Source organism: Anolis carolinensis, chromosome 5 (genome assembly GCF_035594765.1).
Source record: "Anolis carolinensis isolate JA03-04 chromosome 5, rAnoCar3.1.pri, whole genome shotgun sequence".
Classification (NCBI taxonomy): domain Eukaryota; kingdom Metazoa; phylum Chordata; class Lepidosauria; order Squamata; family Dactyloidae; genus Anolis; species Anolis carolinensis.
In genome coordinates, this window is record NC_085845.1 from 160,022,216 (window position 1) to 160,048,378 (window position 26,163).

General features: G+C 38.8%; 1 long non-coding RNA gene across 1 annotated transcript in view; it reads right to left on the reverse strand.

The window, feature by feature from the left end:
- Positions 1-759: 759 nt before the first annotated feature.
- Positions 760-26,163, reverse strand: part of LOC134299558 (uncharacterized) — a 41,580-nt gene continuing 16,176 nt past the window's right edge. Inside the window, exon 3 of the long non-coding RNA XR_010006777.1 lies at positions 760-1,134. This is a non-coding gene — a long non-coding RNA (uncharacterized LOC134299558). The remainder of the gene's footprint in view (positions 1,135-26,163) is intronic.

Here is a 26,163-nt window from a genome sequence, read left to right on the forward strand (position 1 = left end):
GCCTTTTGTACTGTGAAAGAGACAAATAAGGAATGGATGGATGGCATCCTCTTGATGACATGCTCAGGCGTACATGACACTTATGCATGTGACCTTTTTTGGACAGTGCACAATCATACCCATCCCAATAATGATGTAAGTGGAATTGCATATGTGGGACTTCTGTAAGTATGGTAACACATTCATGTATACAGAGTGGCATGGGAATGTTGTCTCTATTGATTGCCTTTGCTTATCGCACATAGCAATTACACAATGGGTTGTCAGCCATGCACATGGAACATTGATCTACACCTTTTGTGCTACATTAGTTTTAATATAAGGATTGCATAATGTAACTTCTCCAGTAGATGTGTACACTGCACACAAGTGATATAGCATCTAAGCCATTAGGTGTTATTTCAGTTCTGTGTACATAAGCTGAGTTACAGTAGGCGCTGAGAAAGAAGATTGTGCCAAAGGATTTGTTGGTGGGGGGCATAATCCTGTGGCTCTTCAGATGTTGTTAAACTGCAACTTCCAATGTTCCTTTTGTTCATGGGATCTAGAAGCAAATGCTTACATATACTTGGCCCAACTAGGGTAGACCTGATGAATCAGTAGGGTTTTCATAAGTGTTGGCTGGCCAAATGAGCCTGTTCTAGTTGGCACTAGAAATTGGATATAGGCCATTGTTTTTTCAGAGTTGATCTTACACAAAGGATACAAGAGATACTTCCAACATATGTGTGTGTGTGTGTGTAATTTATGTTGAAAAGGTTGGTATTTCAATCTTTTTATTAAAGGGTTATGCTGAACTTTCAATATTTTAATACAAGCAAAGGCTGTTGCATTTTTTTCTAATACCCTGTTTAGTTTCGGTAATTACAACTTGGTTGCTTTTAAAGTTTTGTTGCTGTTCACTGATTGCTTGATGTTTCATTTTTAAAGTTAGTAAAATACAAATATGTAAACCTGTATAGAAATGCCTACTCAAGGTCCACCTTTTCAGTGGTGGAAATGATGTAGCTCTTCAGACGTTGTCAGCAAATTCCATCAGCTTGCATTAGTATAGCCAGTGGTGAAGAATGCTGGATGCTGCAATCCAACAGCATTTGGAAGGCTGCCTGACTCTCAATCCTCCCATGGTGTCTGCTGGGGATTGGAGAAGGAAAGCCCTTTCAGGATTGGTTCTCTATGTTTTGAAAAAGCCTTTATTCCATGGCATGCCTTCTGACATCATTTTTAGGCAGAATATTATCTCACTTTTCCAGGGTTATGGTTTGCAATGAGAATTGTTTTTCTGCTTTTATGTTGATTTTTTAAAAAAATCCTCTGCCGTTTTAATTATTCTTGCATATTATTACCATGTGTTTGTTAATGAGCAGTAGTTTCTTAACCTTTCCTGCCCCATCATTTTGAAAATGTTCGTACCGAAGAGTGGAGTACAAATTCAAAAATAAATTAATTTTGTAATATCTCGCCAAAGGCAAACCTTCTACTGGGATAGATATTGAGCATGTGTTTTAATGTTCTTAACATAAAACCATTCACATGCATTGGAATTGCATTCTATTCCATGATGTCCACAAGGAACATGCCTGTTCACACTACAGAATTATTGCACTATATTCCCAGTATAACTGCCTTCATTCCAACTATGAAATCCTTGGATTGGCAGTTTAGATTTCTCAGCCAGAAAATTCTAGTGCCTCATGACAGTTACTATGGAATAATTCCTATAATTCTATAGCAGTGGTTCTCAACCTGTGGGTCCCCAGGTGTTTTGGCCTACAACTCCCAGAAATCCCAGCCAGTTTATTTATTTATTTATTTCTATCATTTCTATCCCGCCCTTCTCACCTGAAGGGACTCAGGGCAGCTCACAATCTGGCAAAATTCAATGCCAATATACAATAAAGTTTACAAGCTATTAGGATTTCTGGGAGTTGGAGACCAAAACATATGGGGACCTGCAGGTTGAGAACCACTGTTCTATAGCGTAAATGGGCCCCAGGTAATTAGAAAGTAGATTTTGCCTTGAGGCTCTGTTTAGCCTATAACATATTAAAACTTGATTGAGACAAAATTCAAATTTCCAGTTTTTCCATTTAATGGTCAAAAGATCACAACACAATCTTTGTACCTACCAAATTACCTAACGTTTCACATATGTCTGTTTTGTATTTTTCACCCCCATGCTGCCTTATAGCTGTAAGTGACCTTTACCAATTCCCATTGGAAGTATATGTTGTGCTTTCCTAACCTGTTGTTTGATCTTTTGACTTTGTAAACTATTGATCTTTGATTTAGAAGAACCAAGCACCTGCTTGAGTATGACCATTTCTGTGTCCCTAAAATCTGATTAAATGCCCATCTTCAGTTCCCATTACTTCAATAGGAATTGTACAGGTTCATGTGAGGCCAATTGGGACTTGTATGTCTGCCAATGCCTGTCAAGCCTGACCTGCAACGGCCCTGCTATATTAGCCCTAAGCCTCTTTTCAGCAAACTCTGACATATACAGACAGATACACACACAGAGAGAGAGAGAGAGAGAGAGCAAAGTGGGATCAAATCCATCTGGAACTAGAATAAAACTCATAATCTTATTTCCACTTGATATCTGAAACAAGATGATCAATAGGAAAGTAACAATCATTTTGCCAAGGTTCTAAATAGTATAAGCAGAATGGATCATAATTAAGCACCTTGCTTGTGAAAGAAATCTATGAAAAAATAAAACATACACAGAATCTATTAGAAATATATACTCTGAAAAATAAATATTTGATTAATGTCCATTGCATTAAAAGAGAAGGGCAGTCATTCAGGCATTGTTACAGTTCAACATCAGCTCATCCGGTTCTGCTAATATAGAATAAATCATTTTATTTCTAACTGGCAGTCGTCTATTTCTCAAGCAGTATGATCATGTGACCACAACAAGGCTTAAACAATCTGAAGGCAGCCTGTCTGATTGCATTATATTTTTCAGGATGTCATGTGACCCTCAGCAGCCAGTTCTCAGCCTTTTATCAGTTACCCTTAGCAACAGAAAGGCATGTGATGGGTCTTAGGTGGTATAGTGGCCGTGTGATCGGGAATATAAAGCTTTAAGCAAAATGAAGTAGACAGGAATATTGCTCTGAGTTCTTGGAATTTCCCAGTAGATTGCACAGATAATGCTGTGCACTAATTCTGGGTGGGAAAGAGAAAAAGAAGGTGCTTATTTTGCCAGTATAGTATTTTTTTTTTCTTTGCTAATACAGTAGAGTCTCACTTATCCAACGTTCTGGATTATCCAACACATTTTTGTAGTCAATGTTTTCAATGCACTGTGATATTTTGGTGCTAAATTCATAAATACAGTAATTACTACATAGCAGTAATGTGTAATGAACTACTTTTTCTGTCAAATTTGTTGTATAACATGATGTTTTGGTGCTTAATTTGTAAAATCATAACCTATTTTGATGTTTAATAGGCTTTTTCTTAATCTCTTCTTATTATCCAACATATTCGCTTATCCAACATTCTGCCAGCCCGTTTATGTTGGATAAGTGAGACTCTACTGTATATAGACAGGGGGAAAATCCCAAACAGGATGTGAGCCTATGCAGTTAGAAATGATGCAAGTTAGAGAAAAAGTTTAAAGAAATACCTGGATGATGATGATGATGATGATGATGATGATGATGATGATGATGAAGAAGAAGAAGAAAAAGAAGAAATAATAATAATACACACCTTATTTCTTACCTGCCTTTCCTCAAAGCTCAAGATGGGGTACAACATAGTTAAAATAAATAGATAAAACCATAAGCCAGATACAGTTAAACAATATTATCCAACTTGAAAACAACAATCATTTTCTATCAATGGTCCATGGCTATATAGCATAACACGTATAAGGCACATTGGAAGGTAAAGCAGTTTCTATTAGTCTCGTGCGTTTGTATGGAATCGCTACCTGTTTCTGTTTGTCCCATTCCTATGGCACCTTTCCTGTTTCGGGCAGCCTCTTCCAAAAATGGGCGCTTATACAAGTAAGTTTTTCCACCCAAGGTCCGAAAAACCAAAATTTTTGGACCTTGGGCAGCAACGCGCCAGGGCCTGCCAGGGCCAGCCAAGACCTACATCTCAACAGGCCCAGCACCTGGCTATAAGCCGGGCCTGCCGGGCCTACAAGCATTGAGCACTCAGCTGTAAGCCCTGGGCCTATGAGCACTGAGTGCTCAGCACCCGGCTGTAGGCCCTGCGAGCTGGACCCTTGTAGGCCCGGCAGACACTGGGCCAAACACTGGGCCCGCTCAGATATAGATCCTGGCTGGCAGACCTAGGAGTGTAGAGCGCTTGGCTATACGCCCTGCCTGCCAGGCCTAAGAGCATTGAGTGCTCGGCGCTCAACTGTAGACCCAGCAAGCAATTTAAAGTTTTTACCGTTTCAGTGCTCTTTCCCTTCCAGAAGATGTTGTACCATTCCATGCCATCCAAATGGATGGAACGGTACAAATACACAAAAGAAACAGATGAAAACGGTATCCAGGCCCAACTCTACTGTCTATGTTCTCTGAACAAAGAAGACTCAGCAAGAAATTCAATTTTAGAAATGGAGATGAATCATGGAAACATTAAATTCTTGTAAAGAAAAGGCAATGCTTCGGTGTACTACAAATACACTCATTTGTACTACAAATACAGTCAAGAAAGATCATAGATAATATAAAGTCAGGGGCTAGTGAACTAGCAAATTAATTCTACCATCAGTATAAATTGTGTTCTGGAAAATTTCTTAAGGAAATAAAAGGACAGGTCCCCATGTTGTGCACTCAGACTACATTACACTTGGGTATATGGACGGCAGTGGAAATCAAGAATGAAGCAAGGTAAAATTCAAGAGAAGGGAAGAGCCACATGAAGGTGGCTTTGCCAATTGAGAGACCACCTGAAGGAATTAATATCCTTTGATTCTAAACTGTTTGAAGGTGGTGCCTCTGAGATATGGAGTCTTTGTATCTTTTCTGCTGTGTGCGAATTGGCAGATGACAGGGGATTTTAACAGGGAGAAACATCTGCAAGTAAAGATTATGCTGAAGCACATTATTGCTACTGCTCATGGTCAAATTTACTACCCTCTATGGTCTCATATAGCTTGTCTAGTCTGACTCATACCTAAATCCTCTTGAAGAAAACTTGGTCTTCCTAACCGACTTACTTAAACTTTGTGTATATTGCATTACTAAAAAGATTCAAGTCAGCTAAACTAGAAAACTCACATACAGTTTTCAAATTCAATTGATTTTCTCACTGAATCAGGCTGATAAAGGAAGATTAAGGAAACATCCATTTCAAAATGTAGCTATTTTGAAGGATTGGAATCAAAGTTTAATGAATGCTTTAGTTTCAGAAGGACACAAAAACATAGACAGTGTGTCTTCAGAGATTAATGCATTGGTCCTCAGACTGTCTGTATAAGAAAAATACCAGAAGTGAGAGAAATACAAGCTATATGTCTGCAAAAATTATTACATCCATCCCAAAGCTTTCTATATAAGGAAGATGCTCATATAGGAAGAGCCACTGATGTAGCTGACAATGGGTTGTTTTTCCTTCCAATCACAGTACCAAGTTTTGCCTGTGTTTGAGGGCAGATGAAGCAATAATATATCACAGGACTCTTTCAGTCTCCAGTGATCTTTGTTGCACTGGGATGGAAAGGTGTAACACTGAGGCCCCATCTACACAGTTTGAAACTGCATTATATGGCCAGTATAGAGTCATATAATGCAGACTGATGCATTAAACTGCATTATATGAATTGACACTGACCATATAATTCACCTTCAAACTGCATTATATGGCAGTGTAGATGGGGCTTGGGTATTTTTTGAAACATGCTGGAAGCTCAGGTGTTATTCCACATACTTCATAAATTGAAAGAATATTAAAATGATTTTTAAAACAGGTGTTTTTTCAGGAAACCTTAAAAGGAGGGATCAAAGACAGATGAAAATCTTCACACTTTGGGACTTATTTGGCACAAAAAATGCATTTGTGTATTCTGCACAGAAATTCCCACTTCTATTTTTTAAAAAACAAAATAGTCCCCAGACAATCAATAATCTTCAAAAACAGTACTGGTTTCAATAACTTTCTCCCACCATGGAGAAAAATGATTTTTTTTCAATATTAAATTTCCGAAGATTTACATCCCAAATACAACATACATATCTGTACTTCCGAAAGCTTGCAGGCATGTTCCCTCTCACTACTATTTTTTAAGGTTGTACAGGAATTGGTTTGGCAATTCGGGATTTGGGAAAATTTGGCAATCTGGCAGCTGAATTGTTGAAAACAGACCGAGCAGGACCTGGCCAAAGCCTTAATCGGAATGAATCAGGAGCAGCCAGATCTTTTTGGTAATGAGGACGATGGGGCTGAGTAGCACTCTATCAGGTGTGCAGGCCATGGCATGTGAGCAGCCTCACAAATCAGGTAAGAGTGGGAGCCTGGCGGCACCAGCTTCTTTCTTCCCCGGCAGCCTCCTTCATCCCTTCTTGAAGCCCCTCCCCCAGCGAAGCAAATAGGATCAGAAAGAGAGAGAAAGAGAGAAAAAAAGTGGGAAAGGCTTCCCTAGGCCTCTCTTCTAGAGAGGGCTGCATCGGATACTCAGTTTCCCAGCAGTACTTTGTGGGGCATGGGCATTTAAAGAGTCTCTGTGCTCCCTCCTGGGCATGGTGAGAGGTTTTTTTTTCTGTGTTTCTCTTATTTCTTTTTCAGCCAATCAGAGGCCTGGTTGACTGTGTCCATTTCCCTCCCCTCCAATGGTGCATGCCGGTTGGGACTTCAATTCTCAGAAACCCCCTCTTGTGGGTTTTAATGAAGGTGTTATGGTAAAAACATAAGCTTTCCCAAAAATCAGTGGATTGGTGAAACGTTTTGAAACTTGGCAGGCTGCAGTAGAAGATGTGACCTATAAGTGAGGTGAGTTTCATGCTGATAGGTCTAGAAATGATAGAGAAACAAGCCTCTAAAATTTCCCAATTGCTGCCAATGTGCCAAATCTTACCGGATTCCAGGCATTTCCCAGAAAACGAAATTGGGGTGGGGGGCCAAAAATGGAACCAAAAATGGTATAGTTTGTGGGCATCATGAACACTCTTACTATTTTTGTAGAGATATGTAAGATTTTTGCCTTATGCCTGTCAATCTATCTCTAACTATAATTCCTTCAACTTTATCTTTTGGTTGATAGTGCTATCAAGGTTGCAAGCAACAATATTATCTGTTTGGCAGATCAACATCAGCATTCCACTTATGAATCTGTGAAGTCTTGGACTTTCAAGACATGTTATGTGAGAGGGGAAAATATGATTCTATGCTTTCTTTATATATATATATATATATATATATATATATATATATATATATATACACATACACACACACACACACACACACACACACACACACACACAGTGCTCCCTTGCTAATTTGCAGTTTGGGTTCCGCAGATTCGCTATTTCGCATAAAAATATTTATTTATTTATTTACCCACCCATTGCTGCTTTTAATAGTTAATTGGCCTTTCTCCCCTTGCAAGCTACTCACTTCCAGGTTCGCCCCTCCCGTTTTCCGGCTCCCGCGCGTGAGAAATGACTCGTCTGAGTGCTCGCGCTACCCCCAGCACCACCTCAGACTGAGGCATGAGCACTTCGGGACATGTGGGAGACTCCTACCCTCGCTTCCAGGTTTGCCCCGGCGGTGACCAGTTTTGGGTGCATGATTTCAGAGTCTTGAGAGAGCGCCCTGTGCCTTGGAGGCGTGGCTTGCGCATGGGGTGCTCTGTTGACACTCTGAAATTGCATGCCCAAAAATGGTCGCCACCAGAGCGAACCTGTAGAGGGTGCAGCGAACCCGGAAATGAGTGTAGCCCCTCTGCTGCCGCCCACCCTTACCAGGCAGAGCGGCCTTCCTTCTTCTCTGGCTGCAGTAGCAGAGGCAGCCAGGGCAACATGGCAGACACAAAGCAAGGGGCCCGCCGGCACTGATAAGAAAGGCTTCACTCTCCTCGGGGCTTGCAAAAGGAGAAAGGCCACTTAACTATTAAAATAATGTTTAAATATTAAAATAAAAATAGTGCCGCTACTTCACGGTTTTTCACTTTTCGCAGGCAGGCCTGGAACCTAACCCCCGTGAAAAGTGGGGGCACACTGTATTTATTAAATAAAAAATCAGATTATGCTAGAACACACTCCTTGTGGAGGTTAATCATACTATTTAGACATTTTCAGACTGGCTGCATTCTCTTTCCTGAACATAACATTGTCTATAAACTGCTAAACATGACTCCATCAGGACTTAAAATGGCCTCAGGGCGCTAAAAACATGGTGAAAAAGTCAAAGGCATTTAAAGGTGAAAATGATATTGGGGGAGGAGTGCAGTCAGAGGTGCATCCTTGCAAATTCTCCTGGAGGGCTAATGCACCTCCTAGCCTCCTACAACTACCTACCCTGAGCTGGCTTATCAGGCAATCTTATAAAAACAGTTTTGGAGAGATACCAGTTTGGGCAGCACAGAGTTGAAGAAAGTATCACTGTATTGGGATTCACCTCATTTCATGAACCACCAGATTTTCCTATTTCTTAATGAAGTATGACAGTTTCATAAATGAATTATTACTGTACTGTAGATAGCCTGTGTTGTGAATGAATCTGAATCACTGGTGATTCAAAATTCAAATCAGGAAAACTTTGTAGACTTTAAAACTGAGATGATTGTACTAAATCCCCATGCATGTGAGAATATATACCAACAGTCATATAGAGCAGTTTCCTCTATTTTTAGTTACAGAATAATATGTGTATAAATATAGCTAGGTAAAAATATCACGATATAGAAGTAGGATAGTTGAGGTAAGATTGTTGAAAATTCCTGTCACTATTTCACCTTGAACATAAGAAATCACCTTGGAAAACTTTATTCAATTCTTGTTGGTACTTTGAGAAAAAGATAATAGGGATACCTGGGATTTCTAGAGATAGAAAAAATCATGCCCAAAACTATTGGAGAGCTACTGCCTCCCAGATTTTACAACACTGAGCTAGATGAATCAATGGTTTGGCTCAGAATAAGGCAGCTTCCCATGTTCCTAAACTTCTATTATACGACCAAGTTATTATTAAAAGTGCAGATAGTTGAGTCGCATTGTTGGGAAACAATAATCTCCAATGAAAAGGCCTACTGTGAGCTCAGCATGCCCCAACAAAAAATAAAATCTGTTTGTGTGTCTCATAACATAGGAATCTAACCTTCTGGCCAAAATAATTCAGTCCAAAACTATTCTTCCTTTGTGGTGGCAAACTACAACTTTAGATAGTTAAAGATTATAATAATTATACATATAAAATTATTATTATGTTTAATAACATATACCTGCCAAAGGCTTCTGGACACCGGAAGGGAGGAGGCCCCTGAAAAATGTAGCTTTAAAAGAAATACCATGAGCTAGAAAAGTCTATAATTATAATTTATGTTCCCACTCCTGGTACAATTTAACAAGTTTAATGCTTTCTAACTCTTACCTTCTTTATACAATAAATGTGGAGGATGAGAAATTGCATAAAGAACTAGGATTGACTGTGGACTGAAGGGGGCCTCATCCTAAAATGGGGAAGTGTCTCCAGGTTGATCATTGATACAGTTCTAATAGAAAAATTAAACATCCTTGATGAATTTACTTAGTTAAAATCTATAATCCAAAGAAAATTATATGACCGATTTAACAGGCTATCTCCCCATATGAGCTTCCCTAGGCCGTGAGTTCCTTAGGAGATCTCTTCTTTTAATCTCACTGCTTTTGTGGATGCCCATCAAAAGGACAGGAGATAGATGCCCCCTTGCTATCCTTCCATCAGAAGGAAAATATTTTCTTATTTCAAAAGGATTTGCAAACTCAAGCCTTAAAAAAAAAGAGTGTGTTTTTGGGGGCCTATTATACTATTTGAACTGCACTATTTTTGATGCTGCTTGGTAACATTTTTAGTTGTAGAATTTGCCTTTGATGTTTTGTTATTAGTGGTTTCATTCTATTTTGAGCTTTGGTGGAGGAAAAGGCAGCTTCCCATGTTCCCATGGAGGGGGAAAAGTTAATAATTAGTAGAGGTGTGCAATTCGGCAAAAACACATGTAGTTTTCTGTGTCTGGTTTTTGGCTCTCTCCCCCCCCATTCCATTTTTAGGGAACTATCTGAATTCAGGAGTGGTTTCTATTTTCATGCCGGAAAACAGTCCATTGGCACCAATGGGGAAAATTTAGAGGCTCGTTTCTCCATAATTTTTAGGTTTATCAGCATGAAGTTCACCTCACTTATAGACCACATCTTCTACTGCATCCTGCCAAGTTTCAAAATATTTCACCAATTCACTATTTTTTTTGGAAATTTATAAAGCTTTTACCATAATATATATATTTTTAAAACCACAAGAGCAGGTTCTTTGAATTGAAGTCCTAAGCGCATGCCACAAGAGGGGAGGAAAATGTACACAGTCAACAAGGCCTTTGATTAGCCGAGAAAGAAAGTGAGAAATACACAGAGAGAAAAACCTCAACTCCCATCATGCCGTGGGAGGTTCCATCAATGCTTATACTGCACAAAGTGCTGCTGGGAAAGCAAGTCCCCCCCTTTTTTCTTCTTCTCCCTTTCAATTTTTAATATAATGCCAATCTCTCTCTCCTTATTTTTTTGGGGGGGGACTATCATCATTATTATTATATGTCTTTTTTATTCTACATATTTTAATGTAATTTTGTATCATTTTCTTTTTCCTCTTTTTCCTCTTCTTCTTCTCCCTTTTTTGTCCACCCCCCTCTTCCCCCCTCCCCAGCCTTCCCTGTCCATCCCCCCACCCCCTCCCTGCTTCCATACCCCTCCACCTTCTAAAAAAATTCAATAAAAATTATTTACAAAAAAGGATGCCTGACTTTTTGAAAAGGGCGTATTAGTGTGTCTTGTACAATTTCAAATAATTTGGTTCTTCTTGGTGGAGACGTCCTCTGATTGAATGCAAAAATCTAAGCAGTGTGTGTCATGCTGCTTCCTCTTGTAAAATCTGAGCAACAAAAACACAAGATTGAAACTTTCACAACAAAGTGCTGGAGAACACAACGTGTTATTCTTCCTGTGGAGCCAAAATGTGTTGTCTTAACTCCCAGCAAGTGGCACTTCAGTTTGCAAGGAGCCCCACAGTTTTCAATTAACAGTGCTACTGTAGCAAAAGTGAAATATTTTCACTGGAATTATAACAGTTACTAATTGCCACTGAATGCATATAGCTAAGCTTCAGTGTGAAGTTTTTGCCCTTTGGGAGAAAAATTCACATTAAAATGGATTATGCACGAAACCGCCTTTTATAGGTCTTTATGTTAAAAGATAGAGGAGTAAAAGAGAAAGACTGTAAATTTAAAGCTTGCTGACTTGGGTGTTCAAAAATATTTCAAGAAAAGCTTAGATTTAAAAGATATGTCTTTGACCTTTTCAAAATGTAACAGAAGAAACACTAAAGATGGCTCTTGTGGTCTCTTCCAATTCAATAATTTTATGATTCTGTGCTCTTTTTGTACATGTTTTATAGCATGACATGAACTTGCTTGTCTTCCTGAAGACTCCAGATACTTTGTAAGGTTCAAATGTCAAAGAGCTGCCATACTATCTCAGGGCCCTCCCACATAGCCACAAACTGTGTCTTGAATTAGCATAAGAAATACTGGTTCGAAGCTGAATGTCATCTCTATGTGGCTTCTAAAAGCCACCTAACTGGCCACACATCCCAGCTGTGCCAACACACACACACACACACACACACACACACACTACAATGGAAACGCCTCCTTACTATCGCAGCACAGCACCAACAAAGATCCAGATCTTTCTGGAAGATCTGGATCATTGCTGGTGTTTTAAAAACCCAGGGTCAAACTGGATTAAAATGCTTACTGTGGGTTAAAATATACGTGCTTCACTGGATTATATGCCAATGTTGATAGGAACTCAGACTAGCAAATTAAATGCCAGTGTAAATGTGTCCTCAGACTAGAAAATTCAGGCCACCAAGAAAAAGAGAAAGATTATTATTCTTAGAAAGATACCTTTGCCCTTAATTCTCCCTACTTTCTGCAGTGTTTCTAAGGGTATCCATGGCAACTTGGTCAGTTCAGGTCATCTGCTTGCCTTACTGCTTCTCTCTTTGTCCTCCAAAAATATATGCCATTTTGCAAAGCAAACACAGAAATAAACAAGTCTATACAATCTGGAGATATGACAGCTGAATGAGCAGTACAGTGGCTGTAGGGTCATTGTGTGTTTATTTTATAAATGGTAGACCACTGATTGAACAGATTCTCTGGATTACGTCTGGTGTAAAGCTGGACTAAGTCTGGTGTCCCATTAGGTAGGGACAGTGGGATCCTTGAAGCTGCCCATTGACCTTTAAGATCTGGACAAAAGATTGAAAAGGCACATATACCTTCTGGTTTCAGTCTTCTTCATTCTGGTTTTAATTATTTCTGAGATAGAAGAATACTGGGGGAGGGTTGATTTCATCCAAATGTCACGGAAATCATAAATCAGACAACATATTGTCCTACCATTGCTGATGAAAAAAATGCCTCCTCTAAATCTCAGCAGCCATGGGAAGTGTGTGATGCTGATGTTAGAAACCATGATGAGGTCCATAAATTGTAGCTGTTGAGGAATGTTATCATAAGGAAATATAAGAATAATCCAGCTGGATCAAAGCATGAGGCCATCAGGGCATGAAGGCAATAATTCCATCCTATTGTTCTGGAGCCAGCATGGACTGCCAAACAGCCCCTTCCAGAGCAATTGAAGTGACAAGAGCATTTTTAAAAACCCTTGAATCTAAAAAGTACCATATTGTGCCTAGTGGTGCAAAATAATTACTGCAGAAATAAAAATGTTCAGTGAATACAATCTTTAGTATAGCATGCATATCTTTATTGGACACTAGGAGTTGAATAGCCTATGGCAGAGGCTAGAAGCATAAATCCCACAGGTATTTTTGATGGTTCCAATTAGTGTTTGTGAAGGTGGTTTGTGTGCGATATCACTAAAACCATATATTGGGAAATGTAAGAAATAGTAGTTGATCTGCCAAGTAGAGCAATCAAATTGGCGAGACTGAATAGCAACCAGATCCCTGCTTATATACAGACACACATGCACAAGGTCTAGCAGAGAAAGAAATAAGCTTTTTCTTCTTTGAAAAAACATGTTACTTAGCCTTGCTCAGTGGTAATGTTGCATAATCAAATGTGCAAATGAAGTACTATTTCAAATGGATACATCCCAGCCAAGATGACATGCATCAAACAAGAATGTACATCTGCACATGCAATGGCACTATGTGCACACCACCACTTTCAACAACCCTTGAACCAAATGCAGCTGCTGTACATTAAACAAAAATGTTTGACTACTTCTATAGAGGAAAGTTTGCATGTGTAAGAAAAAAAAGGATTCCAACCATAATCTGCCAAATAGCTGTATAAATGGACCTGACATAAATGATTGGGGATAAAGGTGAGAGACTTAGCTTAAGAGATGTGATTTTTTCCCAGTATTACCTACATATCCATGATATTCATAGTTTTAATAATCCACTTTTGACAATATATGTCCTACCTAGGCATGTACTAGTCCTTCAGCACAACTCTATTGTCTTTTTGGGATGGGAATCTTTATTTTTATAGGATTTTCTATTATCTACAGTTGTGAGTATACACAAAGTTCAGAAATGCATTCATCACAGATACTGTTTTATAGGGGTTTTTTAAAAAACACATTCTAAGTTTTATCCCCTTTGTGAAATGTTTCCATAAACAACATTATGGTTTTTTTCCATGTCAGTCGCAACTTGAGAAACTACAAGTCACTTCTGGTGTGAGAGAATTATCTAAAAGGGCTCAACTTGGATCTTAAAGCTATGGCCGCTGCAATATATTTCCAACTATAATAACCCACATATCCTTTTACCATAAGATTTGAATAGCCTTCAATCAAGCATTTTTTAAAAATAGTGATAGCATAATAAATCTATCAAACTAGATTATCAAATTAGTTAATATAGCAAGGTTAATGAGGAAATGAAATCCAGATAATATAGACAATTTTGTAAGGCTCATCTAGTTTTCAAAACTAGAACTTTATCAAACATAATCCTACTTGAAATTGAAAGTATTTGCCAAACTGAGCACTTTCTTAGAAAGCAGTGGTTGGCCCCTTTGTAGATTTAAACCTTCAGCACTCTTAATTGGGCCATAAACCTTCATACAACACTGTGCATTTTGGATACCAGTTCTGCCAATTGTATTAAAAACTGAAGAATTAACACAGTGTTTAGGATTAACAAAATCAAGCTCCTCACTGATGATCAGTTGCTAGGTGAAAATTAAATGAACCACAGTAGCTTACATAGTAAGAAAGCAAACCTTGTTATATAACTTCTTTTGCCATTAATTCATATTTTGTTGTAGATTCATAGAGGTAAAACATTACCTATGACTTGAAAAAGTTTTTTAGATTTACAGTTCCATTGTACTTTAATATTTGCTCCTCTCTCCAAAGTCTACATTTAGGTCTATATCAGTTTCAAAATCCCAGGTCTACTAGGCTTGAGCGATCCATGAAAAAATTGATTCTAAACTCGCTTCAAAAGTAGGGGGCGCTAGCGTTTCATTTCTTATGTCATTTCTGAATGTTGCCTTCAAAAATTTTGAAATTTAACGAAAATTTGTTAATTTCAAAAGTAATTCGTTAATGGTGGACGTACATGCGCAGTGGCCAAAAAACAGCACCGGGGGGGGGGGGACTTTACAGGACTCTCCCACCCTCATTTTTTGAGCTATCTTCTTCAATCTTGGTACAGTGGTAGAACACATTTAACGTTTCCCTTATCCTCTGATTTTTGGCAAATTTTCATAGCTTTTATAATAAACCATTTTTTAATAATTGCAGAAATCTGTTCCTGGTCTGAAAGTCTTATTTCCTGTTTCATTGGGTTGTCTTTACTTTGAAAGTTATTGTTCCCTATGAGGAGCAGCTTAATGAACTGGGCATGTTTAGCCTGCAGAAGAGAAGGCTGAGAGGAGACATGATGTGAAGCGAAGTCATAGGGAGGAGGGAGCAAGCTTGTTTTCTGCTGCCCTGCAGACTAAGACGCAATGGAATAATGGCTTCAAACTACAGGAAAGGAGATTTCACCTGAACATTAGGAAGAACTTCCTCACTGTGAGAGCTGTTCAGCTGTGGAACTCTCTGCCCCGGACTGTGGTGGAGGCTCCTTCTTTGGAGGCTTTTAAGCAAAGGCTGGATGGCCATCTGTTGGGGGTGCTTTGAATGCAATTTCCTGCTTCTTGGCAGAATGGGGTTGGACTGGATGGCCCACGAGGTCTCTTCAAACTCTACTATTCAATGACTATGATTCTAAGTGAGGACAAAAGGGGGTAGGGAATGTTAAGAGGAGAGAGGGCCTGGGACACCTGGGAATTGTAGTTTTAAAGCAGGCATAGTACTATTGGAGAAACGTCTGCTTCAGCCCAATGCTTTTATAAATGGTGAAAATTCAGAGGCTTCATTCTCCTCCTTTTGAAAAACATTGGGATGAAATTTGCCACAATGGAAGCAAAAATTAACCGCTCTTTGCCTGTCAAGTTTCATAATGTTTGACCCATCCACTGATTTTTGGGGAATTTTGAAACAACATTTTTTTAAAATGCTAACAGAACGATCGCCACGCCTCTCCCTCCCTCTCCCTTCCGCTCTGATTGGCTGAGAGACATGCCAACATGGCTTCTCCTCTCAGAGGGCTACAGCTACATCCGAAGACATCAGAAACAGACGGAAAAAAGTGCTTTTTGATTCAAATTCGTAATGTTTGGAAGGCAGTGAGCAGATGTTTCAAAAAATCACTTCAAAAGTGCTTTTGAACCGAATTTGAAACGAATTTAATGGACTAACGAAAAATTTGCTCAACCCTAAGGTCTACGCTAGCATTACAACTTAGGTTTAACCAGAAGTTGCCCCTGGATGTCCATATGACATCCAGGAACTTTTGGTTGGTAATGCAGGGTAAAACCAGTTAATGTAGTTTTATCCAGCATTAGAAGAAGTCACGGGGGGGGGGGGGGGGTTGGTGGATCTAATTCAAACCAGCCCATTGTCCTTCCAGCCAGGGGCCACTGTTTATTTTTTCCAGCACTTCATGATGATAATAGAATCATAGAATCAGAGAGTTGAAAGATACCTCATTGACTATCCAGTTCAATCCCCTGCCAAGAAGCAGGAAATTGCATTCAAAGCACCCCCAACAAATGGCCATCCAGCCTCTGCTTAAAAGCTTCCAAAGAAGGAGCCTCCACCACACTCCACAGCAGAGAGTTCCACTGCCGAACAGCTCTCACAGTCAGGAAGTTTTTCCTAATACTCAGATGGAATCTCCTTTTCTGTAGTTTAAAGCCATTGTTCTGCACCCTAGTTTCCAGGGCAGCAGAAAACAAGCTTGCTCCTTCTTCCCTATTACTTCCCTTCACATATTTATACATGGTTATCATGTCTCCACTCAGCCTTCTCTTCTACAGGCTAAAATGCCCAGTTCTTTATGACACACCTCATAGGGCTTGATCTCCCGACCCTTGATCATTTTAGTCACTCTCCTCTGGACACATTCCAGCTTGTCAACATCTCCCTTAAATTGTGTTTACCAGAATTGGGCACAGTATTCCAGGTGTGGTCTGAGCAAGGCAGAATAGAGGAGTAGCATGACTTCCCTAGATCTAGACACTATACTATTGGCTTTTTTAGCTGCCACATCACATTGTTGGCTCATGTTTAACTTGTTGTCCACGAGGACTCCAAGATCCTTTTCACACATACTGCTGTCGAGCCAGGCGTCCCCCATCTGGTAAAGTAAATGGATTCGGGCTGTGTACAGTCTCTGAAGCAGCTAGCTTAGAGCTCTGCCATAACAGGTTGGGGGTGTAATGAAGTTCTTCTTTGGAAAAGTAAAGATGGGTGAAGAACCAGACTGAGTAAGCTGGATTTTGGGGGACCCAACTCTTTTGCAAAAACAAACCGGGTTAGTGCAGCTGCTTTGAACTTCACCACTGTTGTACTAGCTGGTCCTTTGGTTTGATTGTAACAGTGCTTCCCTTAAAAAGAAAAATTCCTTGTGAAGTTTGGGAAGCTAGTTTAAGATTAATATAATGACATGCAAAACCCATCCCAAATTAAGACGTGCTAGAAAAAATGCTTTGAGTCCAAGAGTCTCATCCTTTTCCTGATCAGTTATGATAGGTTTCAGTATGTTATTTTATTGATTCTTTTTAACAGTGATTTTTCATTGTCTGATTCATGGTTGATGAGGCAAACATGCTACCAGTGAACAGCGCTTAGAAGAGAGTTTTTGATTTGTTTTGTTGTAATATAATTCCCAGAATTCCCCAGCCAGTTCAGCCAGGAGATTAGGCTATGGGTCATGCATTCTTGTATGTTCTATTTCTTTATTCACTTTTTGGGACAAGGCTTATATTAATTGACCTTTTCTAATGGAAGTATGCTCATGATAAGCATCTTTGTTCAAGGAGTCATCACATTTAAGTACAGCTCAGAAAAATTACTTAAATACCACCACTGGTGCAGCCAATGTGACCATTTTATAATAAATAGCCTGATTTGCTGTTTAGACAGTTAAGTGTGGACAGTTCACATCTCACTATTGTGGTTATAGCCCTTCTCAGATGTAATTTAATTGTAACTGCTTAAAATCCAAACATCAGCATGTGATGTCCACTCCAATTAGCAATAGCCATTGCTTCTGCCTTCCACCACAGAGAAAGTAGTCTGTGTGTGGACCTTTTGTTGAAACTGCCTATAGCCAGACAAAAACCAAACAGCTTCAGCCAGCAGATCTACACAAAGATTAGGCCTTCAATAGTAAATCCAGCTTAGAAAGACCCAAGTTTGGATAGCATCTCTGTGTACATTGCCAAGGTACTTTCTCTCATCTCATCTTTAGTATCATATTGTTAAAGAGAAAACATCAGTTATTAACTGCCTGAGAAAAGCAGGCATGTCAGGAGAAAGAGAGGAGAATATTAAAGATGCTCTTCATTTTACTGTTAGCAGACACAAATTTATCATAAATTTAAACACCAATTTGAAAGTAATGAAAATATAATTCAAACATATATTTATTAGGTTTTTGGTTGGAATGTAATATATTGACACTTCCTACTAACATTTCTCTTTTCTGTTTATTTGTCAGGTTTTCAATTCTGTTATGTGATTAATTTTGATTTATTATTATTATTATTATTATTATTATTATTATTATTATTATTATTATTAATAATAATAATTTTTATCCTGCTTTTCTCCCATGGGTGGGACTCAAAGCGGCGAATGAATGGTAAAAAGCAAAACTACATAATACAAAAACACAACAATATCCCTGCACCCTAGCATATAAACAAAGAACCAACACTTTGCATCACCACATTACATAAATTATATAAATAGGCTTAAAAATAACATTTACCATTATCATTAAAATCCCTGTGCCTCAGGCTACTGAGGTTATCCTAAGACATCACATTGAAAGCCTCAACCACCAAATCTTAGGCCATGCAAGACTTGCCTGGTCGAAATAGGCTGCTTATTGTGTGTTGTCGGCGAAGGCCTGCTTCCATAGAAGGGTCTTAGCCTGGGAGCAAAAAGCCAATAGCAAAGGCGCCAAATGTACTTCCTTGGGGAGTTCCAGAGCTGTGGAGCCACCACCAAAAAGTCCTCTCTCTCAGGGCTCGTGTGGTCTGATAGGAGGAGATGGGGTCCCTCAAGTAGGCTGGACCCGAACTGTTTAGGGCTTTATAGGCTAAAGCCAGCACCTTGAATTGCACCCGGAAACAAACTGGAAGCCAGTGCAGCTGCTTCAGGAGTGGGGTAGTTCTTTTCTTATATCCCACTCCCACCAGCAGTCTAGCTGTTGACCTTTGTACCAGTTGCAGTTTCTGAACACTTTTTTGGGGCAGCCCCATGTAGAGCACATTACAGTAATCTAGTCTGGATGTGACTAAGGTGTGTACTATCATGATGTGTTAAAGGACCAAATGTTATTTTTAAAGATCTATTCAAGATGGAATCTACTCTGTGGGAGAAAAGGATTGGGGTTTAATGTGTTTGGATTTTGATAAGTGAAGGGAATTTTTAAATTCAGTTTTGCAGGAATAGGTTACCTTTTTAAGTGCATTTAGGGACTAGGTTTAATATTTGTGTTTAAAGTTATATTATGTTAGTATAGTAAAATGTTTGCTGGAAAGAAAATGAAAGCAATCACCCATGGTTTTATTTCCACTGCCTTTGTTCCTGATGTGACCTTGGAACAGAAGGGAACAGCTGCATGGGTTCATTTTTATTTTGTTTTGTTATATTTTTTAACTCCTTTGCTATCCATCCACACTTTAAAGGGGAATTAATAGGATTAGAGATACACACATACATAGAGGAAGGTTTCAGGAAACAGTATGTTTTTTTGGTGGCACGATAGTAATTTTTTTTTTAAAAAAAGGGACAAGAAACCACAATTATTACAACAGCTAGGTAATACAGTAGAGTCACACTTATCCAACATTCGCTTATCCAACATTCTGGAATATCCAACACATTTTTATAGTCAGTGTTTTCAATACATCGTGATATTTTGGTGCTAAATTCGTAAATACAGTAATTACTACGTAGCATTACTGTGTATTGAACTACTTTTTCTGTCAAATTTGTTGTATAACATGATGTTTTGGTGCTTAATTTGTAAAATCATAACCTAATTGGATGTCTAATAGGCTTCTCCTTAACCTCTCCTTATTATCCAACATATTCGCTTATCCAACGTTCTGCCGGCCCATTTAAGTTGGATAAGTGAGACTCTACTGTAGTTCAGTCAACATGGTAACAACCAAACAATTGATGTAATTTTTTTAATTCTAAGGTATATTTATTTTTTACCCCTTTAAAATACCCTTTAAATATAATATGCATTGCCATAAAATGCATAGTAATTCCTTTGAAAAATAAATATTTGCCCATAAATTATGGCAGTGTTCCAATGTGTGGCCTTTATTGCAGTTGGCAATGCAACACAGAGATCAGGAATGGACTAAGCATAGCAGTTCAGATATTGCTGGGCTGCAGCTTACAATATTTATCACTGTTAGAGTTGGAAGTGTTTGCATGTCTGTACTTTTTTTGCTTATTCATATAGGTTTAAGCACAGCATATATTTATAGGTCTTCCTTTTGATTCTTTTACTATGCTCAGTCTCTTCCTGCATCACTCTAAGGCCCCATCCACACAGCTGTATAAAATCCATATTGAACTGGATTTTATGGCAATGTGGACTCAGATAATCCAGTTCAAAGCAAATACTGTGGATTATCTGCCTTGATATTCTGTTTTATATGGCTGTGTGGAATGGCCCTATGTAAGTGATTATTAACTTGTATATGGTTTACAATGAAGAGTAAGCTCATATTTTTCTCTTTGTGCGTTAGATGTCAGCATTGATGGGTTTTGGACAGGTTGTTTTTCATCTTATGCCTTGTCTGATATTCAAACCTGCATTTCCCAACAATAATTATTGGCTATTCTTGTTAGGGTTGGTTGAAGACCCAGTCCAACAAAATCCCATTAATTACATTTTGCCTTATCAGAGAACCCTTCCGGACAGGTCCCAAAAATTGGACCCTTATCAGAGGCATCCAAACAACTCCTCTGGTAAAAGAGAATTAATTTACGACAAAGCAGGGAAACCCTGCTTTGTCCTGAATTAATTAAATACCCCATTAGGCCCAGACTTTCCTTAAAGGCCCGGGTCTAATCAGGTATGGGATCTATGGGGAACTGACTCCTGGGTAGTCCTGGGGGTCACTTCCCACAACCCTCTTGGATTTTCGGACACCTGCCCCCCACCTCCTGGCATGTCATTTCTACGTGCCAGGAGACCTGCCAGAGCAGTGTAATGGTGCCCCAGTAATTTTTAATTTTTTTAAGGCTTGCGGGGGGGCTGGGTGGCCCCATGCCATCCAGGAGTTACTGGGATGGCATGGGGACATCTCACCGGGAAAGCTCTTTTTTTTTTTTTTTGGATGGGCATGGAGACTTACACCAATGCTGAAGCAGGTTTCTTAAACCTACCTGGGCACAGGTTTAAGACCTGTCTGGAAGCGCCTCAAGACATAGGATTGCCTGAGAAGGTATTCTTCATCCTTAACAAACTGCACATTTACTATGGATTAGGATCTCAATGGTAACAATAAATATTGTTGCAATATTGATTGTTGGCAGCTCTTTGATAGTGTCCATTATGTCAATGGTGAAAAATCCCACATTTCCTTAAAAACACTGCTGTCCTGAGAATGGTTGCATTTTTTTTAGATTCAGCAAATTGGACACAATTTTAGATGTGTGGAAATAGACTGTGCCCCTTTGTCCTTGTGGTATTTCTCTCCAGCTCTCGAAATACTGTACCCTTTCAGTGCCAAGTTTGAGGGATTTCCCTCTCTACTCCATCTAACTCTTTTGGGCATGTTATCAAATCTTCTTTGTAGCATTTGGGAATGGAGTTGGAAAAACTTCCATGAAGCAAAGAGGGGCAGGGAAGTTTGTTTTTATAAACTTAGTTATATCATCTAATGACCTCTTAAAACATGCTACTGGAATCGCCACTGATCGAGGCAATTCCAGTGGTGCACATCCCGGGGTGTGAAGAACCTGTCACGCCACACCCCGCACCAACTTCCATGTTGCTGCAGTGGTGGCATGAACCGGCATCATATAATGGGAGCTGGCAGACTCTGTCTTAAAGGAGAAGACAAACAAGTGCATGCTACCAATCTTGCCTCATGTGATGAGGTCAGAAATCTGCATCCAATACCATAATTTGTATATGAATTCATTTTTATTCTGAGCTGGATTCAGCTTCAGTAGTTGAATAACAATAAGATGGACAGGACCAACTTGGGTGCTGCCTTGTTTCAAAGGGGCAAAATGAACTAAACATGAAAACACTTCATGTCTGTTCTAGATATTATTTGATTGTAAATAGGAATTAGGTTGGAGCCTTTACCTCCAGGTGAGGGGAAAAAACAACAGTACTTGTACAGTTATTATGCCACCACTGTTGGATCAGAGCTAGTGTCAAAGAAACTGAGACAAACATTACCCCTGCTGTTCTGCAGAAATAATAGTATTAATGGAGCATGGACTGCATTAATGAAAAAGAAGATAAATACACATGCAGGGAGACATTTTTGTGTGTATGTCTGCTATAATTTCATTCATGCTATTTTTAGGTGTGTGTGTGTGTGTGTGTATACACACACACACACACACACAAAATTAAAAGGGGGGAGAAAGCTGTCTTGCATTTTTCTTGATGTCCACCTCAGCTTTCCAGTTATGCAATCTATAAGCAAAACACTCTCACTGTGTGCCTCAGAGGATCAGTGGATCAGATAAGTTTTCTCTGCCCCCTGAGCAAACACTTTGATCCTTTTGTAAGCTTGTCTTTCAAAATGTGAAATTCCAGCAACATTAAAGGAAAACTGAGGTATAAACATGAATTTATTCCTAGCCAAAATGTGTGGTGGGAAACCAAGCCTGCAGGCTTTGTCCTTCAAATATCAACTTACTTACTACACAGACTTTTCTAATCATCTTATTGTCATGAGAGATCAATTCCATAACATTTGTGATCAAAGCATTGGGCTGGACCATAGGGTCATGTCTGCACTGAAAATGAACCCCTTCTTGGTGTACTGCTGGTTCATCACTTTGGATGTGATTTTGAGATGACATGAATCCAGTGAACTGCTATTCCAGTTAGAATTAGAATTGGGTCCTGTTATCATATGCCTTTTCCATTCTCCAAATCCAGTTACTGGCTTCAGGCTTTTTCAAACATCTGCATCAGTATTATTCCTGTCTTTGACATTTCCCAAAAAGCTTCCATTGCATTTTCACAACGTCATTAGGACCCCATATACACTGTCATATAATGCAGGTTTAGAATGCAGAAGAACTGCATTGAACTAGATTATATGGCAATGTAGACTCATATCATCCAGTTCAATGCAGTTTGATCTGCATTATATGAGTCTACACTGACCATAACATGCAGTTCAAACTGTACAAGTCACACTGTACAAGTCACACTATATTTACTCCTTTTTAAAATGTCTGCATATGTAATGGTCACTTGTCAGTAATTTCTGTGTTGAATATTGTTTTGAATCTCATCTCTAACAAAGTATACAGTTCTATTTATTTACCTGCTTACTTTATATTCTTTACTTTATTTTTGTCACATCCTTCTCCTGATATACTCAAGGTGGCTTTTCTTACTTATATCTAAGGTAAAAGATAAAGGTTTCCCCACTACATTAAGTCTAATCGTGTCCGACTTTGGGAGTTGATGCTCATCTCCATTTCTAAGCCATAGACACCTCCACGGTCATGTGGCCAGCATGACTGCATGGAACGCCATTACCTTCCCACTGGAGCTGTACCTAGTGATTTACTCACATTTGCATGTTTTCAAATTACTAGGTTGGCAGAAGTTGGGGCTAACAGCTTCCCGGAACATCCACTTTGGAACTCCATCAGGAAAAAGTGTTACCAGTGTGTATGAAGTTGTTGCCACTGAAAAATGGCACTATCTTTGAGTTAATGATCTTAATTCTGAAATTGCATTTGCTCATCTGTGTACTGCAATGTTGTCGGATAATAAGATTCTTCTTCAAGTCATTATTCATAGCAGCAGAGGAAAAATCCCACAGGGATACCAAATTTCATAACTGCATGATATTCCTTCATGACAATGAAGATAAAAAGCCTAAATCCAGATGTTAATCCAATTACAGTAGACCCTTTAGATCAACTGCCAGATGTTAAATTCATGTAAATCCCATTGATTCAATGTGTGAGTTCTAGGTGGGACTAGCAAATGGATTTAGGCTAAGGACTCCAGTCCTGACCCTGTTTTAGACACAGTTCAATTAAAGGAGCTTGGCATCATTTTAACTGCCAAGACTCAATGCTATGGAATTATGGGAGGTGTAATCTGATGAAGTACCAAGACTCTTTGGAAGAAAATGCTAAAGACCTTGTAAAACTACAACTCCATGATTCCAGATCATTGAGTTATGGTGTCAAACTGCATTAAATCGACAACGTAAAGGCAACCGAAGATTTACAACCATTCTTTGTGGTTCTGATGGTGCTTTCTTATCTTATTCACCTGTCCTGTGGTTATTTGGCATGCTTTAATGTGAATGTTCACTGGTACAATTTCCTCTTATATTAGCTAATGAGTAAAGGATATTATCCAGAGCCCTTTAGTTACAGAAGACATTTTGCAAATGGAGGAAAGTGATACTTCAGTTTCTCTTAACTTTTTTTTAAAAAACTTTAAAAAATAACTTTTAAAAAACACAGCAGTTACAGACTTGAAATGCAAACAACAAGAAAGCAAAAAGTAATTTATTTAGAACTGTAAAAACAAAACACATGGATTCAGGGAAGAAGAATGTGCAATGCATTGCATGTATCCAAACTTTCTCATCATCATATTGTGAAGGAAGGAGAATTGATCCTTGTCTGAAGAAATTGTGGTCTTTGCTGTCTGGCAGCAAACAAGAGGAAAGGCAAATCGCTTGGAGACAGCCTGCCTCATCAGCATAGGCTCTTTGCCTTATCTGCTCAATTAGTTTGGACACTTTGGGGCCAATTTAGGGATGGTTCACCTGTTATTTGAGCAGCCTCACTATCTTTTAAACTGCTGTGTAGAGTGAGCTGCTGTCAACTGATACCAAAGTCCAAGGCGATTTTATTAGAGACATAACCTTAAAAATGAAGCATTTGGAGTGGCAATCAGTAATAAATAATATTCTGTATAGTACTTAGATTACAAAATTAATATTTGTAAAAACTTATATAAATGTCAATAAAACCAAAAGGAGAACTGTTTTAAAAACGTATTGTCGAAGGCTTTCATGGCTGGAATCACTGGGTTGCTGTGAGTCTTTCAGGCTTATAGCCATATTCCAGAAGCTTTCTCTTCTCACGTTTCACCCACATATGTGACAGGCATCCTCAGAGGTTGTGAAGATGTTTTAAAACCCTCTTTTTTTGTTAAAACTAACTTTGAGTGTTTCATATTATTTTAAATCCTTGATAGTTCTCTACCATGCTCCACATGTCTAGTGTTTCACTTTTTAGAAACATGATTTTTAAAAAAGTTCTCTGATGAATAGCCCTCTTCTTTGATTTCTGAATACAACCGCAGGAAAGAAAATAAGAGGTTGTTGGCCTGTTGTAGCTAGTACGATTGTGCTATCTGGAAGGCTAAGAACTTCTATGGTAATTAAATACCTGCAGGATAAATGGCCTTGCAGGTAAGACGATCACAGTAGATAAAATTAATGTAACACACACACACACACACACACACCCCGCGCGCGCATGTATTCATAAATATGAAACAACAGCAACCAGCTTTACATGGATTGTAACCAAAGTATAATAAAAGAGGGATATAAACAGAATATACAATTTCATGTAAAACAGTGAACATTCAGTAAATCCTTGTCCCTATTTTTGGAGAGAGAGAAACAGATGCACTTTCTAAGGCAAGTGGGGGATTAAGAGCTGTCAATTTGTTTAACTGGTTTTCATCTCTTGAGCTGTAGCATACAGCTCTTCAAGATCAATGGACTGGATAAGTGCAGCTGAGATAAATGCTTACTGAACACAGTGCAGTCCTATACATATAAGGGTTTAATCCCTGATAAATTTGCATTGGACTATAAACATGCGTTGCTAGTGGCCTATATTATACATGCTATATTATATTACTCGTATCATTTAGTTCCATAACCTCAAATTTCCTTAAAACAAATTATTACCATACATTTTTTTCTAGTTTAGTATATTTGATCACATGAGGAAGTGAATATTATGATGGAGACAAAGTTTCCAAAACTACAGGTTTTAGGAATATACAAATAAAATTTAACACCTCTCTTTATGTAGAAAAAACTAGCCATGAATGGTT